The sequence below is a fragment of the Chiloscyllium plagiosum genome, unplaced genomic scaffold, assembly GCF_037043375.1.
Source record: "Chiloscyllium plagiosum isolate Xiang-an unplaced genomic scaffold, Cpla_swu_hap1 HiC_scaffold_49, whole genome shotgun sequence".
Classification (NCBI taxonomy): Eukaryota; Metazoa; Chordata; class Chondrichthyes; order Orectolobiformes; family Hemiscylliidae; genus Chiloscyllium; species Chiloscyllium plagiosum.
Genome location: NW_028270187.1, coordinates 10607884 through 10624935, shown reverse-complemented (window position 1 = coordinate 10624935; position 17052 = coordinate 10607884). Strand labels below are relative to the sequence as shown.

General features: G+C 43.2%; 1 long non-coding RNA gene across 1 annotated transcript; it reads right to left on the bottom strand.

Annotated features, from left to right (window-relative positions):
• Positions 1-280: 280 nt before the first annotated feature.
• LOC122544630 (uncharacterized) lies at positions 281-11936 on the bottom strand. The gene is made up of 4 exons (XR_006310363.2): positions 11652-11936; positions 10948-11002; positions 7378-7459; positions 281-333 (listed from the first exon to the last, which is right to left on the bottom strand). It is a non-coding gene; the product is annotated as an uncharacterized LOC122544630 (long non-coding RNA).
• Between the last annotated feature and the right edge of the window lie 5116 nt (positions 11937-17052).

The following is a 17052-nucleotide window of genomic DNA, read 5'->3' as shown; positions in this document are numbered from 1 at the left end:
TTTTTTTTCAGAGCACTTGGTGCTGTCCAGTAGTTCTACTGGCTGATAACTTTCTTAAAGGTACAGTACACTCACATCTTCATAACAATTTTGGCTGGGTGCTCTAGTTTCCTTCCACAGTTCAAACATGTGCAGCTTAGCTGGATTAGCCACGGTAAATTGCCCTGGAAATATTCATCAACGTGCAGCCTAAATGGGTTAGCTACGGTAAAGGTGTGGTTATGGGGGTCAGGTAGGGCCTATATCTGGGTGGGATGTGCTTTTGGCAAGTTGTTGCAGGCCGATTCTGGTTATTTTCTGTGACCTCCATCTGCACTGGAGAAATTCAACGTACTGTAAATAAAAGTGAGACCTTTTACACTGTTGTCAGTCTCTGACACTGTAAAACAGTTTGGATAATTTCCACAACTTTCATTCTATGGTACAGTTTATGATTGTATGTTATTTTCTGGATTGGTCAGTCTCTGGTCTGATTGTATACTTTGAATTCATTGTTCACATGTTTATAACAAGACAGTATGAGAGTTTCTTCATTCTGCGTCCAATAATCTCTGGGTATCTATTTAAATGTATACCATTTCATGTCAATGTTTAATTCTACTTTCCAGTTTATCAGTTAGTTTGTGTTAACAGACATGGGCCACTCTATTCTGGCCAGGTACAGGCCACCCCTACAGCCTTTGACAAAGTCCCATATAAAAGACTGGTCCAAACTCGGCTCTTGGAGTCTCAAGCAAACTGGAGCTGAAATGAGATGCAGACCGGATGCAAACTACAATGGTGGAGGGCTGTGTTTGTGACTGGAAGCCTGTGACCAGTGGTGTACCACAGGGATCAGTGTTGGGACCCTTGCTGTTTGGTAAGTACATATTAACAATTGGATGTGAATGTAGAATGTATCATTAGTAAGCCTGTAGATGGGTTTTTTGGTGTGGAAGTGTTAAATGTTTCAATGCAGCCTTGGAGTGCAAAGGACCTGTTTCTCTCCTGCATTGTTCTTTGTTCTGTGACACCGGGGGATGGTGTCACAGTGAGGGGGATGGTTTCAGGCTACAGTATGAGTACATTGGGCAGAGCAATGACAGATGGAATTTAATCCTGATAAATGTGCATTTTGGAAGGTCTAATAAGGGAAAGAATTACACAATGAAGGATTGGTCCTGAGGGAGTACTGAGGAACAAAGGGACCTTGGTGTACAAATCTATAGATTGCAGACAGGCTGCTGAAGAAGGCATACAAAATGCTTTCCTTCAGTACCAGAGCTGTTGAATATAGCATCAAGGAAGTCTTATTACAACTTTACAAAACAGATCAAATACCATGTGCAGTTCTGACTGCCACACAATTAGAAGGATGGGATTGGCTGGAGAGGATGCAGTGGGTTGGAAAGTCTCCGTCAAAGGGGGACCGTATGAGCTGGGTTTGATTTCCTTGGAGCAGAAGAGGTTGAGGGAGGATCTGACTGGGATATACTAAATTGTGAAAGATGCAGACAGAGTAGATTGTGTGAATCTTTCTTCCTTTGGCAGATATGTCAAAGACCAGAGAATAAAAGTTGAAGGTGTGGGGAAAGCATTTTAGAGGATATCTGAGAAAAATATTTTGACCTGGATGGTGGGTAAAGTTTGTAATGTGCTGCCTGAGTGTGTGGTGGAATACTCTCACAGCATTTCAGCAGCATTTGGATGTGCCCTAAAGAAGCCAGGGTATAGTCGGCTATGGGCCAAGTGCAGGTAAATGGGATGAATGCAGTTTGGTGTTTGTTGGACATCATGGACGTAGTGGGCTAACGGACCTGTTTCTCTGTTGTATGACTCTATATCTCTATAACATCCTTGTAAATCTTTTCTGCACCATCTCAAGTTTAACAACATCCTTCCTGTAGAAGGATGATGAGAATTGTACACAATCTCCTGAAAGTGGCCTCGCTAGTGTCCTGCACAGCAACCAGATGACACCCCAACTCCTACACTCCATGTTCTGACCAATGAAGGCAAGCATGCCAAAGGCATTCTTCACCACCCTGTCTATCTGAGACTCTACTTTCAAAGAAATATGCACCTGCACTGTGTGGTCTCTTTGTTCAGCAACACTCACCAAAGCCCCACCATTAAGTATATAATTGTTGCCCTGGTTTGTCTTACGAAAATCAAAGTCCTCCCATGTATCTAAACGAAACTACATCTGTCACCTCTTGGCCCATTGACCCACCTGATTGAGGTCATAATTGGTATTTTTTTTTCAGTACACAGCGATATAATTATTTGAAGACTGTTGAAGTAAAGGTAGGTGTTAATTACCCTGCGCTGTATTGTGATGGTACTCACCATCATTGGGACACTTGTGTAGCTCTACAGAGAGGAGGATGAAGGCAGAAGGACTTTGATTTTCTCTCATGCAGTGGGGGAAAGTTGGTGTGTTGCCTCCCAGGTGCCAGGGTTCCTGATGTCTCAGATCATGTTTTCGGGACCCTTGGAGGGGGGGGGGGGGGGGGGGGTGGGGAAGCTGCCCCAAGTCGTGGTCCACATAGGCACTAACAACATAGATAGGAAAAGGGATGCGGATTTAAGGCAGAATGTCAGAGAGCTAGAGTGGAAGGTTGGAGCTAAAACAAACAGTTGTTATTTCTAGTTTGTTGCCCGTGCCATGTGCTAGTGAGATGAAGAAAATGGAGAGAGAGGAGTTGAACACGTGACTAAAGGGATGGAGTGGGAGGGAGAGTTTTGGATACCTGGATAATTGGGGCTCACTCTGGGGTAGGTGGGGCTTCTACAAACAATGTGTTCTACACCTGAAGCAGAGGGATACCAATATCCTGGGGGACGTTTGCTAATGCTCTTCAGGAGGGTTTAAACAAATTCAGTAGGGGGAATAGGAACCTAAATTGTAGTTCCCGTGTCCAGTGACTGAGCGTAGTGAGGTTAGAAATATGGTTTCAATGTCGCAGCAGTGCACCAGCAAGTATGAAGGTGGTTTGAAGTGTGTCTACTTCAATGCCAGGAGCATCGGGAATAAGGTGGGTGGACTTGCAGCATGGGTTGGTATTTGGGACTTTGATGTTGTGGTCATTTCAAATACATGGATCGAGCAGGGACAGGAATGGTTGTTGTAGGTTCCTGGATTTAGATGTTTCAGTACGAACAGAGAATATGGCAAAAAAGGGGGAGGTTAGTCAAGGACAGTATTACGGTGGCAGAAAGGATGTATGAGGACTTGTCTAATGAGGTAGTATGGGCTGAGGTTAGAAACAGGAAAGGAGAGGTCACTCTGTTGGAAGTTTCCATAGGCCTCAGAATAGTTCCAGAGATTTAGAGGAAAGGATTGTAAAGATGATTCTGGATAAGAGTGAGTGTAACAGGGCAGTTGTTATTGACTTGAAATACTATACTTTGAATACTTCAGATGGGTCAATTTTTGTCCAATGTGTGCAAAAGGGTTTCCTGACACAGTATGTAGACAGGCCAACCAGGGGGGCGAGGCAATAATGGATTTGGTACTGGGTAATGAACCCGACCAGGTGTTAGATTTGGAGGTAGGTGAGCACTTCGGTGAGAGTGACCACAATTCGGTTGTTTACTTTAGCGAAGGAAAGGGAGATCGGTATACACCGCAGGGCATGTTTTATAACTGGGGAAAAGACAATTATGGTGCGATTAGGGAAGATTTATGATGCATAGGATGGGAAAGGAAACCACAGGGGATGGCACAATTGAAATGTGGAGCTTATTCAAGGAATTGCTACTGCGTGTCCTTGATAAACTTGTACCTGTCAGGCAGGGAGGAAGTGGATGAGCAATGGAGCCGTGGTTTACTAAGGAAATTGATCTCTTATCAAGAAGAAGGTGACGGCTTACGTTACGATAAGATGTGAAGGCGCAGCTAAGGTGCTTGAGAGTTGCAAGCTAGCAGGAAAAGACCTAAAGAGAGAGAACTAAGAAGAGGCAGGAGGGGACAAGAGAAGTCTTTGACAGATAGGATCAAGGAAAACCCTAAAGCTTTCAATAGCTATATCAGGAATAAAAGAATGACTAGAATAACTTCCAGGCCAATCAAGGACAGGAGTGGGAAGTTGTGCGTGCAGTCCGAGGAGATAGGAGAAGTGCTAAATTAATATTTTTCATCGCTATTCACACTGGAAAAATACAATGTTGTTGAGGCTACTAGACTAGATTGGATATAGGTTCCCAGCAATTCTGGGAAGTGTGAAAATAGATAATCCTCTGGGCCAGATGGGATTTATCCGAGGATTCTCTGGGAAGCCAGGGAGGAGATTGAAGAGCCTTTGACTTTGATCTTTGTTGTCATTGTCTACAGGAATAGTGCCAGAAGACTGGAAGACAGCAAATGTTGTCCTCTTGATCAAGAAGGGGAGTAGAGACCACCCTGGTGATTATAGATCAGTGAGCCTTACTTCGGTTGTGGGAAAAGTGTTGGAAAAGTCCAGAAGAGACAGGATTTCTAATCATCTTGATAGGAATAAGTTGATTAGGAACAGTCAATATGGTTTTGTGAATGGTAGGTCGTGCCTCACAAGCCCTATTGAGTTCTTTGAGAAGGTGACCAAACAGATGGATAAGGGTAAAGCAGTTGATGTGATGTATATGGATTTCAGTAAAGTGTTTGATTAGGTGTTTTCAGTAAGGTTCCCAACTGTCAGCTATTGCACAAAATATGGAGGCACAGGATTGAGGGTGATTTAGCGGTTTGGTTCAGAAATTGGCTAGCTGAAAGAAGACAGAGGGTGGTAGTTGATGGGAAATGTTCACCCTGGATTTCAGTAACTAGTGGTGTATCGCAAGGATCTGTTCTGGGCCCACTGCTGACCTGGCGGAGGGCGCAGAAGGATGGGTTAGTAAATTTGTGGATGACACTAAGGTCAGTGAAGTTGTGGACAGTGCCAAAGGATGTTGCAAGTTACAGAGGAACACAGATCAGCTGCACAGCTGGGCTAGAGGTGGCAAATGGAGTTTAATGTGGAAAAGTGTGAGATGATTCACTTTGGAAGGAGCAATAGGAATAAAGAGTACTGAGCTAATGGTAAGGTTCTTGGCAATGTAGATGACCAGAGAGATGTCTGTGTAAATGTGTGTAGATCCCTTAAAGTTGCCACCCAGGTTGATAGGGTCGTTAAGAAGGCTTATGGTGGTTAGCTTTTATTGGTAGAGGGATTGAGTTTTGGAACCATGAGGTAATCCTGCAGTTCTACAAAACTCTGATGTGGCCACACTTCGAAAATTGCGCCCACTGCTAGTCACCGCATCACAGGAAGGATGTGGAAGCTTTGGAAAGGATTCAGAGGTGATGTTGCCTGGTCTGGAGAGAATGTTTCATGAGGAAAGGCTGAGGAACTTGAGGCTTCATTAGAGTGAAGAAGGTTGAGAGGTAAATTGATATAGACAAATAAAATAATCAGAGGGTTAGACAGTGTGGGCAGTGAGAGCCTTATTCCACCAATGGTGATGGCTGGCACAAGGGGACATCGCTTTAAATTCAGGGATGATAAATCCAAGACAAATGTCAGAGTAGTTTCTTTCTTCAGAGTGTAGTAGGGGCATGGAATGTTCTGCCTGCAACTATCGTAGATTTGCTAAATTTAAGGGCGTTTAAATGGTCATTGGATAAACATATGGATGAAAATGCAATAGAATACTGCGCTGTCATGTTCTATTATCTCACTAAACCTTTCCTATTCCATTGTTTCAAAATATAATTATGTGATCGCATTGAGTATTTAAGAGAACAGTATTGAGTTTTCTTAGTTAAAAACAATGACTGCAGATGCTGGAAACCAGATTCTGGATTAGTGGTGCTGGAAAAGCACAGCAGTTCAGGCAGTATCCAAGGAGCAGTAAAATCGACGTTTCGGGCAAAAGCCCTTCATCAGGAATACAGGCAGAGTGCCTGAAGGGTGGAGAGATAAATGAGAGGAGGGTGGGCGTGGGGAGAAACTAGCATAGAGTACAATAGGTGGATGGGGGTGGGATGAAGGTAATAGGACAGAGAGGAGGGTGGAGAAATAAATGAGAGGAGGGTGGGAGTGGGGAGAAAGTAGCATAGAGTACAATAGGTGAGTGGGGGTGGGGATGAAGGTGATAGGTCAGGGAGGAAGGTGAAGTGGATAGGTGGAAAAGAAGATAGGCAGGTCGGACAAGTCATGGGGACAGTGCTGAGCTGGAAGTTTGGAACTGGGGTGAGGTGGGGGAAGGGGAAATGAGGAAACTGTTGAAGTCCACATTGATGCCCTTGGGTTGAAGTATTCCGAGGCGGAAGATGAGGTGTTCTTCCTCCAGGTATCTGGTGGTGAGGGAGCAGCGGTGAAGGAGGCCAAGGACCTCCATGTCCTCGGCAGAGTGGGAGGGGGAGTTGAAATGTTGGACGACGGGGCGGTGTGGTTGATTGGTCCAGAGATGTTCCCTAAAGCTGTCTGCTCGGAGGTGTCCAGTCTCCCCAATGTACAGGAGACGGCATCGGGAGCAACGGATACAATAAATGATATTGGTGGATATGCAGGTAAAACTTTGATGGATGTGGAAGGCTCCTTTAGGACCTTGGATGGAGGTGAGGGAGGAGGTGTGGGTGCAGGTTTTGCAATTCCTGCTGTGGCAGGGTAAGGTGCCAGGATGGGAGGGTGGGTTGTAGGGGGGGCATGGACCTGACCAGGTAGTCACGGAGGGAACGGACTTTGCGAAAGGTGGAAAGGGCTGGGGAGGGAAATATATCCCTGGTGGTGGGGTCTGTTTGGAGGTGGCGGAAATGTCGGCAGATGATTTGGTTTATCGAAGGTCGCTAGGGTGGAAGATGAGCACCAGTGGGTTTCCATCCTTGTTACGGTTGGAGGGGTGAGGTCTGAGGGCAGAATTGCAGGATGTGGACAAGTTGCGTTGGAGGGCATCTTTAACCACATGGGAAGGGAAATTGCGGTCTCTAAAGAAGGAGGCAATCTGTTGTGTTCTGTGGTGGAACTGGTGGAGTGTTTCTGGAATGAACTGATAGAGGAAGTGGTGGAGGCTGGAACAATTCCAACACTTAAAGGCACCGGGAAGCGTACATGAATGGGAATGGTTTGGAGGGAGATGGGCCAAGTGCTGCCAAACGGGACGTGATTATTTTCGAATACCTGGCTGGCATGGATGAGTCAGACCGAATAGTCTGTTTCTGTGCTGTACATAACTCTATGGCTGTGAATTATAACAATTATTGGCAAATGGGGTGATGTACATAAAGAATGGAGAGAGAGAAAAAAAAATGTAATTCCTCCGAGGTAGTTGACTCTTGATTTGAAAATTTCTCTCTGGAAACTGAGTCAACGTGTGTCTAATTCAATCTGCTCTGTAACTGTGGAAAGGATTTTCTTCAGTCTGACTGCAGTAACATACCTGCTATTTGTTGGAAGGAACTGATCACACTTGGCTTCGTACCGAGGACATATTACACTGTCTTGGTCCTTCAAGTAATTGTCTGGAGGAAGACAGAAGGGACATCGTATGTAAATCAACATTAAGTCAATGAAATAATTTAATAATCATTTGACTGTTTTTCCTTCAAGACAGCAGGACCACAGGGTTGATTTTAATATTGGCCTGAGCTGTTCTTTAGTGATTATATCAAAACATTCTGTACCAATTCACTGAGAACCAGATACTAACCAACACCTCTACAAATGGGATAATCTGATGCCAGTGCGTGTCCGAATATGACAGTTTCCTTATCTATCCATACCTGTCAGTTCCTCCTCAGTGAATGTGAGAACAATTATCAAGATGTACCTGTTAAATGCTGCTCTGTGAATATCTGAGTGATAATTACAATCAGTATAAGCTGTGCACATATGTGAGTGAATGCAGTTATGAATCTGTCCCTGTCACTCTGTGGTAAATATATTTACATTTTCTCATCACAGAGACAAATAGGGACAGACTGATAACTACACTCATACATTCACATACCATAAACCGACAGGTGCAGATTGGTAACTGAACTCGTGTATCCACATAGAGGAAACTGCCAGGGTCTGGTTGATAAATACATGTCATATATTTTCAATAAATAGAATCAGTCCCTATGTGTTTTTCTGATGCGGAAATGCGAGTTTATTTATCAATATATACCAGTCAATTTCTGCCCAGCAAATGTGTGTGGTACTTACCAATCTGTCCCAAACAGTTTCTACTGTGTGCCTGAGTGCTGAGCAGCAACTGATAAAGACTACTGCACACACACACACACACACACACACACACACAATGTAAAATTAAACCTGATATTTAATGCAGTAAAATTCAAATTCTTTGCAAAGGTAAGTATTGAACCAACATTCATCCCTCAATCACACAGGTTTAGCGAACATTGAACTGGTTTATCTGACATGCTGCCTGAAAACACACAACTGAATGTAGAAAGAGAATGGCATCCATATACTTGACTTGTCACTGTTGCACACAGAGCAAAAGTGGCACTATAGGTATCCAAAGGCCGATAACTGCAGAACTAATCTTAAATTGGCATTTACACTGAGACACTGGCAGTGAGTGGATGAAGTTCAGAATGCCAAACAGTTAGTGGAAATTAGTATGGAGAACAGATAAAGAATAGAATGTCCCAGCACAGACACAACAGGCTGAATGTCCATACCAATTCTGTGATTGAGTCATAAATCACAAAATGCATGAGCTTAAGGTACAATCACAACACCTAAGAACTGCTATCACAGATATACATCAAGTCCTAAACTCTCGTATTGACACAACTGAAACTGACAGACATCGATTGATATCTGCTTTCTCATATTCATATTGCAGAAACTGAAAGGGAGAGAACAATAATCAGGCACACACACATATGACAGGTACAGGTTGATAACTAGACTAACACATTCACATAGCAAAACCTGACAGGTACAGTATGATAAATGAATTTACATATTTATAAAAAAACTGGTAGATACAAATTTGTAACTGCACTCTCAGATGCACAGAGCAGAATATGATGGGGACAGATTGATTAATAACTTACACATACAGGTGGTAGTAAATTTTGGAGAAAGATTACTTAGATTAGATTACTTACAGTATGGAAACAGGCCCTTCGGCCCAACAAGTCCACACCGACCTGCCGAAGCACACCCACCCAGATGCATTCCCCTCCACCTAACACTACGGGCAATTTAGCATGGCGAAATCACCTAACCTGCACATTTTTGGACTGTGGGAGGAAACCGGAGCACCCGGAGGAAACCTCAGCAGACATGGGGAGAATGTGCAAACTCCACACAGACAGTCGCCTGAGGCGGGAATTGAACCCGGGTCTCTGGCGCTGTGAGGCAGCAGTGCTAACCACTGTGCCACCCAATAACTGCAGAACTAATCTCAAATTGACATTTACACTGAGACACTGGCAGTGAGTGGATGAAGTTCGGAATGCCAAACAGTTAGTGGAAACTAGTATGAAGAACAGATAAAGAACTACACTCACATATTCACAGAGCAGAAACTGACAGATAGAGATTGATAATAAAACAGAAATTAGTGGAAAATTCACAGGTCTGGCAGCATTTCAGGTCTAGTGACCGGTCCTCAGAACTGACGGTGGCAAGGAAAATGCACATAATGTGGTCTCCTCTATGTTGGGGAAACTGAATGTAGGTTGGGTGTCCACCTTGCAGAACACCTACATTCTATCCAGAATGCTCCTCGGATGCTGCCTGACCTGCTGTGCTTTTCCAGCACCACTCTAATCGCGTTCAAATTTTAATGTTAATCTCTCTCTTTGCAGCTTTCATACTGTATTGTGGATTCTGTTCTATTACCCTGTTCTATTGTCTGCCTGTAAAGTGCACAAAACAATACTTTCCATTGAATCTCATGGCATGGGACAATAATTAGATCAAATCAAATGGATAGCTATACTCACATATTCATAAAGTAGAATCTCAGAGGTACAGATTGGTAACAACAGTTACACAAACTGACAGGGAAAGTTTTATAAATACACTCAAACACTGACACTACAGAGCCTGACAGGGAAAGATTGATAACTGATCTCTCACAGTCACAAAGCAGAAACTGATTGCGACGATGAAATCTCAGCTCACACATTCAGAAGATGTTAGTGTTAGATGTTATATTACTGCAGTGCCGAGCAGCAACTGACAAAGACTACTGCACACACAAAATGTAAAATTAAACCTAATATTTAATACAGTAAAATTCAAATTCTTTGCAAAGGTGAGTATTGAAACAACTGACAGCTACAGATTGACAACTATATTTATATATTCACACAGCAGAGTCTGAAAGATACTAAATTGACAGTTACACTCACTTTGACAAAGAAGAAATTGACAGGTAGAGAGTGTTTCCAGTCCCGCATGTCATGACCTGATGCACTTTATGAGGTGGGTTTAATGTCTTATTTCATACATTAAAAAGTGTGGAAATGTTTCTGCATTACTCAAGCTTGACCAAGAGATACATTTGGAATTTACATTGTTTGATTATTGTCTTTGCACAGGACAACTATTTGTCAAAAGAATAAATTTGTCCTGCTCAGTTACTCAATGTCCAACTTTGCTTCTATATCTGCACTCTATACCGACTTCATATATACTTGTTATAACAATGTAACAGCATGATTGATTATTGATTATAACTTTAAAAATACCTATTCTACACGTGGATTTAATGCAGCTCAAATGTATATTTATTACAAGGGTACAGTCTCACCTGTTCTAATCTTATGAATGATAATTGGTTTTGAATAATGGAATTTACCGTCACTGAGGTAGTATGCATTCAGAACAGGTTGAAATAATATAGATTTATATATCGTCAGTTGTGTTTAACTCTTGGATTGAATGTGTACTTCTGGAAATTGAGCTCAATGTGTGTCTGACTCAATTCACTCAGACAGTGGAAAGGACCTTCTCCTCTCTAACAGTGGTAACATACCTGCTCAGTGTGAGAAGCAGCTGGTCACCCTTGGATTGATCCATCAAATATTTGCCTGGAGAAAGACAAAAGAGAGAGCTCCTGTACATCACTAGCAGTTGAGTAGTTAGACATCAAATAATCAATGCAATATTCAGGTCATGATCATTATAATTCTTTGATTTTGAACAAGGCAAGGTGAACAGAACAGATCCTGGTTCCAATCGAGCCCTGAGCTCCTTCCAGTCTTTTTCTATTTTCGAAATTCAAAAACATTTTACTAAGATAAAAATAAACTAACCAAGAAATGCACAGCTCCACAAATGGAATGATTACACATTTCAATATCCAACTCCCAATACACCAACTGTTGAAAGACGAACACTGGGCCCGATTTCACATACTTGGAGACGTTCCCGGTGCCTGCTATATTTACCCTTCACAGGATTATTACACTTGTTTCTACTGTCCTTTATTTCAATGTCTATTCGCAACAAACAGCGTGAAACAGAAGCCAAACGATGAATTTCCATCAGAGTTTAGGTAATTAAAAATCACAAGAATGTCCCACAGCAGCTTCTTCCCCCTCTGCCTCCCTCAGCAGGCCCACACACAGCCCGAGAAAGGCCTCTCTCTTCCCCCCAGCCCGCTCACTCCAAGTTCCGGGACCAGTTCCTGCTCCGCTCAGCCTCTTACAAACAGCCCCCGGTTCTCCCTGAACTCACCCCGAATCAATCCCGGTCTCGGAGCCCCCTCTGTGTCCCAGGCTCCCATCCCGATGTGCTGCTGGAAGGAGCCTGCTGTTCCCTTGCTTCCCTGGGCGCTGATCTCTCCATTGCGATCTGTTTCAAACAAACCTCTTGCACTCACTGAGTAAATGCTCCTCAATGGCAGCGCTGGGGGAGGGCCTCACGCATGCGCTCCTCTCGTCAGGGTTGAAACTTTATTGCTGGAACAGCACAGCAGGTCAGGCAGCATCCAGGGAACAGGAGATTCGACGTTTCGGGCACAGCCCCTTCTTCAGGAATGACTGAAGAAGGGCCTGTGCCCGAAACGTCGAATCTCCTGTTCCCTGGATGCTGCCTGACCTGCTGTGCTGTTCCAGCAATAAAGTTTCAACTTTGATCTCCAGCATCTGCAGACCTCACTTTCTCCTCCTCTCGTCAGGACCAATCTGCATTGGGGGTGGGGCAACATTGCGCATGCGCTGCTCTCCAACCGCCTCCCAGAAACAAACATCAATTGGTCATTTCCCCAATTCTCTTTTCACCCAGTTTGACGAAAGGAGCTGGAGTTTTGGGGAAACGGCAGGGAACGTTTCAAACTGGGACATTGTCCCTTTATGAAGCTCGAATGGAGTTCATTCCCGGGTCATGTTAATAACTCCACCCTCCGGCTCTCTCACAATCTGATCAGGGGGCGGAGAAGCTGGCAGCCACTCGGCCCATCCCCTGTGCTCCCCCATTCAATAACATACGGTCAGATCGAATGTTAACTGTGGTATTTAATCCTGTTGACAAATATTAACTTCTTGCCCAAAGTAACATACAAATGGAACTTATGTACTTATGAAGGCAGAAAATAACTGATGGAGAGAGTCTTGAATCACAGTGTCAGAGCTTATTTCTGGGCCAGGAGGCCCGTGCAAATGTCAGACCAGGTGTGCAACAACATCTCTGGGACTCGATTTAGTTTGTTGTGGATGAAAGATTTTAGTGTCAGGTATGCTGCAGACAGAAACCTTGTGATGTATTGTACGCCAGCTGTTTTTGTTTATTCACTCCTGGAACGTGGATGTCCTTTGAGAAGGGGGTGGGCCAGCTACCTTCAGGAACAACTGTTGTCCATGTGCTGCCCACAATGTCATGAATAGGGAGCTCCAGGGTCTTCATCCAGTGACAGTGAAAGAAAGTGGTTTTATTTCCAAGTCAGCATGGTGAGTGTCTTGGAGGGGAACTTGTCCAATTTCAAGGCGCTGTTCCCTGACATCAGCTGCCTTTATCGTTTTAGATGGAAGTAGTCGCGATTTTGAAGGTCCTCATTTTACAAATTACAAAACTCGAATCTTTATGTCAGCGGCACAGACAGACATCTCCCTGGCCGATAGTGTGAAATCAGAATAGTGTTGCCCCCCTCGTGTCAAGATCAAGGATATCTCGGAGAGAGTGCAGGATATTCACAAAGGGGAGTACAGATTGGAACTAACTACACAGGAGGGGAAAAGGATGAGATTCCAAAGGAAGAATAAGGAAGAGACGCAAGAATTTAGAAAGGAGGTCCTCTCCGGTAGTAATACCTAGATTACTCCCGCTGCTACAAGAGAGTGAGGGAAGGAATAAAATGATATACCAGAGTAATGTCCAACTCAGGAGCTGTTGCAGGAGAGAGGCGTTCCCATTTTTGAATCATTGGAATCTCTTGTGGGGAAGAAATGACCAGTATAAAAAGGAAGCATTGCACCTGAATTGGAAGGAATCTAATATACTGGTCGGGACATTTCCTTGAGCTGCTCGGGAGGGGTTAAACTGGTAAGGTATGGGGGTGGGGGGGGGTCAGTGGGATCCAGGGAGATAGTGAAAAAAAGAGATCCATCTGAGACTGCTAATCGGTAACATAGCAGAGAATGAGTTAAGATTGATAACTTAAATTGCATTTATTTCAATGCAAGAGGCCTAACAGGGAAGGAGGATGAACTCAGGACATGGTTAGGAAAATGGGGTTGGAATTGGGATATGATAGCAATTACAGAGACATGGTTCAGGGATGACACAACTGGCAGCTTAATGTTCCAGGAATCAAATGTTCTCGGAAGGATGGGGGGAGGGGTCAGCAAGAGAAAGTGGGGAGTGACATGTTTGGTAAGAGATAAGGTCACACCTCAATTTAGGGATGATATTCCTGGGCTTATATCCATGGAAATTATTTGGCTGGAACTGAGAAGTAAGAAAGGGTGTGATCACCTTATTGGGATTGGACTGTAGACGCCCCAACAGTCAGCAGGAAATTGAGAAACAAATTTGTCAGGAGATCTTAGATCTGCAGGAATAATGGTGTGGTTATGGTGAGGGATTTTAACATTCCAAACATTGGGGCTGCCATATTGTTAATAGTTTAGACAGAGAGGAATTTCTTAAGTGTGTACAAGAAAAGTTTCTGATTCAGTATGTGAATGTACCTTCTAGACAAGGTGCAAAACTTGATCTACTCTTGGGATATAATGATGTTTCAGTGGGGGAGCACTTTGGGGTCAGCGACCATAATTTTATTCATTTTAAAACTGTGATGGAAAGGGATAGTCAAGATCTAAAAGTTAAATTTCTAATTTGGAGGAAGGCCAATTTTGAGAGTATTATGCAAGAACTTTCAAAAGTTGACTGAGGGCACATGTTCACAGACAATGGGGTGGCTGGAAAATGGGAAGCCTTCAAAAATGAGAAAACGAGGGTCCAGAGACAATATGTTCCTGTTTGGGTGAAAGGCATGACTGGTAGGTGTAGGAAATGCTGGATGAGAAAAGAAGTTGAGGTTTTGGTCCAAATAAGAAGGAAGCATATTTTATTAAGCATAGCAGAGGTTGAGTTAATCTTTCAAAGATATAAAGGCAGTAGGGATATACTTAAGGAGGAAATCAAGAGGGCAAAAAAGGGACATAACATAGCTTTGGCAAATAGTGTTAAGGAAAATTCAAATAGATTTTATAAATACATGAAGGTCAAAAGGGTAACCAGGGAACGAATAGGGCCCAGCAAAGATTAGCAAGGCAGCCTATGTGTGGAACAACAGGAAATGTGGGAGATACTAAGCAAGTGCTTGCTGAGGAGAAGCAACTGGAAGAGAGAGAATGTAGGGAAACAGATGGTGACAGCTTGAAAAATGTCCATAATACAGAGGAGGTGCTGCTGGATGTTTTTAAATGGAAAAGGTGGATAAAGCACAAACACCCGATCAGGTGTACCCTGAAACATGGCGATAAGCTAGGGAAGTGATTGTATCATCAATAGTCACAGGTGAAGTTCAAAAAGACTGGAAGCTGGCTAACGTGGTGCAACTATTTAAGAAAGGTGGTAAGGAAAAGCCAGGGAACTATTGAACAGTGAACGTCTTAGAGATGTACAGCATGGAAACAGACTCTTTGGTCCAACCCATCTATGCCAATCAGATATCCCAACCAAATCTAGTCCCACTTGCCAGCACCCAGCCCATATCCCTCCAAACCCTTTCTATTCATATACCCATCCAAATGCCTCTTAAATGTTGCAATTGTACCAGTATCCACCACTTCCTCTGGTAGCTTATTCCATACACGTACCACCCTTTGCATGAAAAAGTTGCCCCGTAGGTCCCTCGGACCTTGCCAATAAGTGTATAAGTCCTGCTAAGATTTGCTTTTCCAAAATGCAGCACTTGGCATTTCTCTGAATTAAACTCCATCTGCCACTTCTCAGCCCATTGGCCCATCTGGTCCAGATCCTGTAACCCTGTAATCTGAGGTAACCCTCTTCGCTGTCCACTACACCTCCAATTTTGGTGTCATCTGCAAACTTACTAAGTGTACCTCTTATGCTCGCATCCAAATAATTTATGTAAATGACAAAAAGTAGAGGATCCAGCACCGATCCTTGTGCCACTCCACTGGTCACAGTCCTCCAGTCTGAAAAACAACCCTCCACCACCTCTGTCTTCTACCTTTGCGCCACATCGACAGTAGGTAAACAGTTAAAGAGATTCTGAGACAGGATTTGCATATTTTTGAAAGGCCAGGATTGATTAGGGGGAGTCAAAATGGATTTCTGTGTGGGAAGTCATGTATCTCTGACTCGACTGAGTTTTTTTAAATTGGTGAAGAAGAGGACTGATGAGGGAAAAGTGGTGGATGTGAACTATCTGGCCTTCAAGTAAGGCATTTGACAGGGTTCCCCATGGAAATTGGTTAGCAAGATTAGATCACATGGAATACAGGGAGAACCAACCATTTGGATACAGAACCTGCTCGAAGGTAGAAGACAGAAGGTGGTGGTGTTGGGATGCTTTTCAGACTGGAGGCCTGTGACAAGTGATGTGCTGCAAGGATCACTGCTGGGTCCACTGCTTTTCATCATTTATATAAACAATTTTCGTTAAAAGATGACAGAACACCAGGTTATACTCCAAGAGGTTTATTTCAACGCAAAAACTGTTGGAGTGCTGCCGTTCCATCAGCTGTCTATGTTCTGAAAGCTTATATTTCCAAAGAAACCTGTTGGACTATAACCCGGTGGTGTGTGATTTTTAACTTTGCACATCCCAGCCCAACACCCACACCTCCACATTATTATGAATGATTTGGTTGTGAGGTTGCACGCATTGTTAGTAAGTTGCAGATTACACAAAAATTGGAGGTGTAGTGTACAGCAAAGAAGGCTACCTCAGAATACAGCAGGATCTTGATCAGTTGGACCGTTGGACCCAGGAGTGGCATATTGAGTTCAATTTAAATCAGTATGAGCTGCTGCAATTTGGAAAGGCAAATCAGGGCAGGACTTACACACTTAATAGTAAGGTCCTGTGGAGTGTTGCTGAACAAAGAGACCTTGGAATGCAGGTTCATTGTTCCTTGAAAGTGAAGTTATAGTTAGATAGGATAGCAAAGAAGGCATTTAATATTTTTTCTTTACTGTTCAGAGCTTAGGAGAATATATTGTGGGTGTACAGAACATCGTTTATGCCATTTTTGGAATATTATGTGCAATTCTGGTCTCTCTCCTATAGAAAGGATGTAGTGAAACTTGAAATGGCTATTCAATATAGTTTTTGGTCAAACGAAAAGACCTACAATTGGGGAAGAAATTTAGCAAAAGACGTGAAGGCTGCAAACATCCAAATTCAGCAAATGACAGTGAAAAGGGATTTGATTAATAAAGAGCAAATGAAAAAAACCGTAACTTTGTGGAAGCCATTAAAGAAATAAAATGTTGAAGCACTAATAAATGTGTAAAGAGAGAAATAGGTTGGAAAAGAGGACATATGTCACTTACACCATAAAAGAGGGGAGTTCAAAATGGGGAACAAAACCGTCTTCAAAAATCGCTAACATACTGTTGTTCTCTGTACAAAGATGTTCACACAACTAACACAGTATTAATGTTG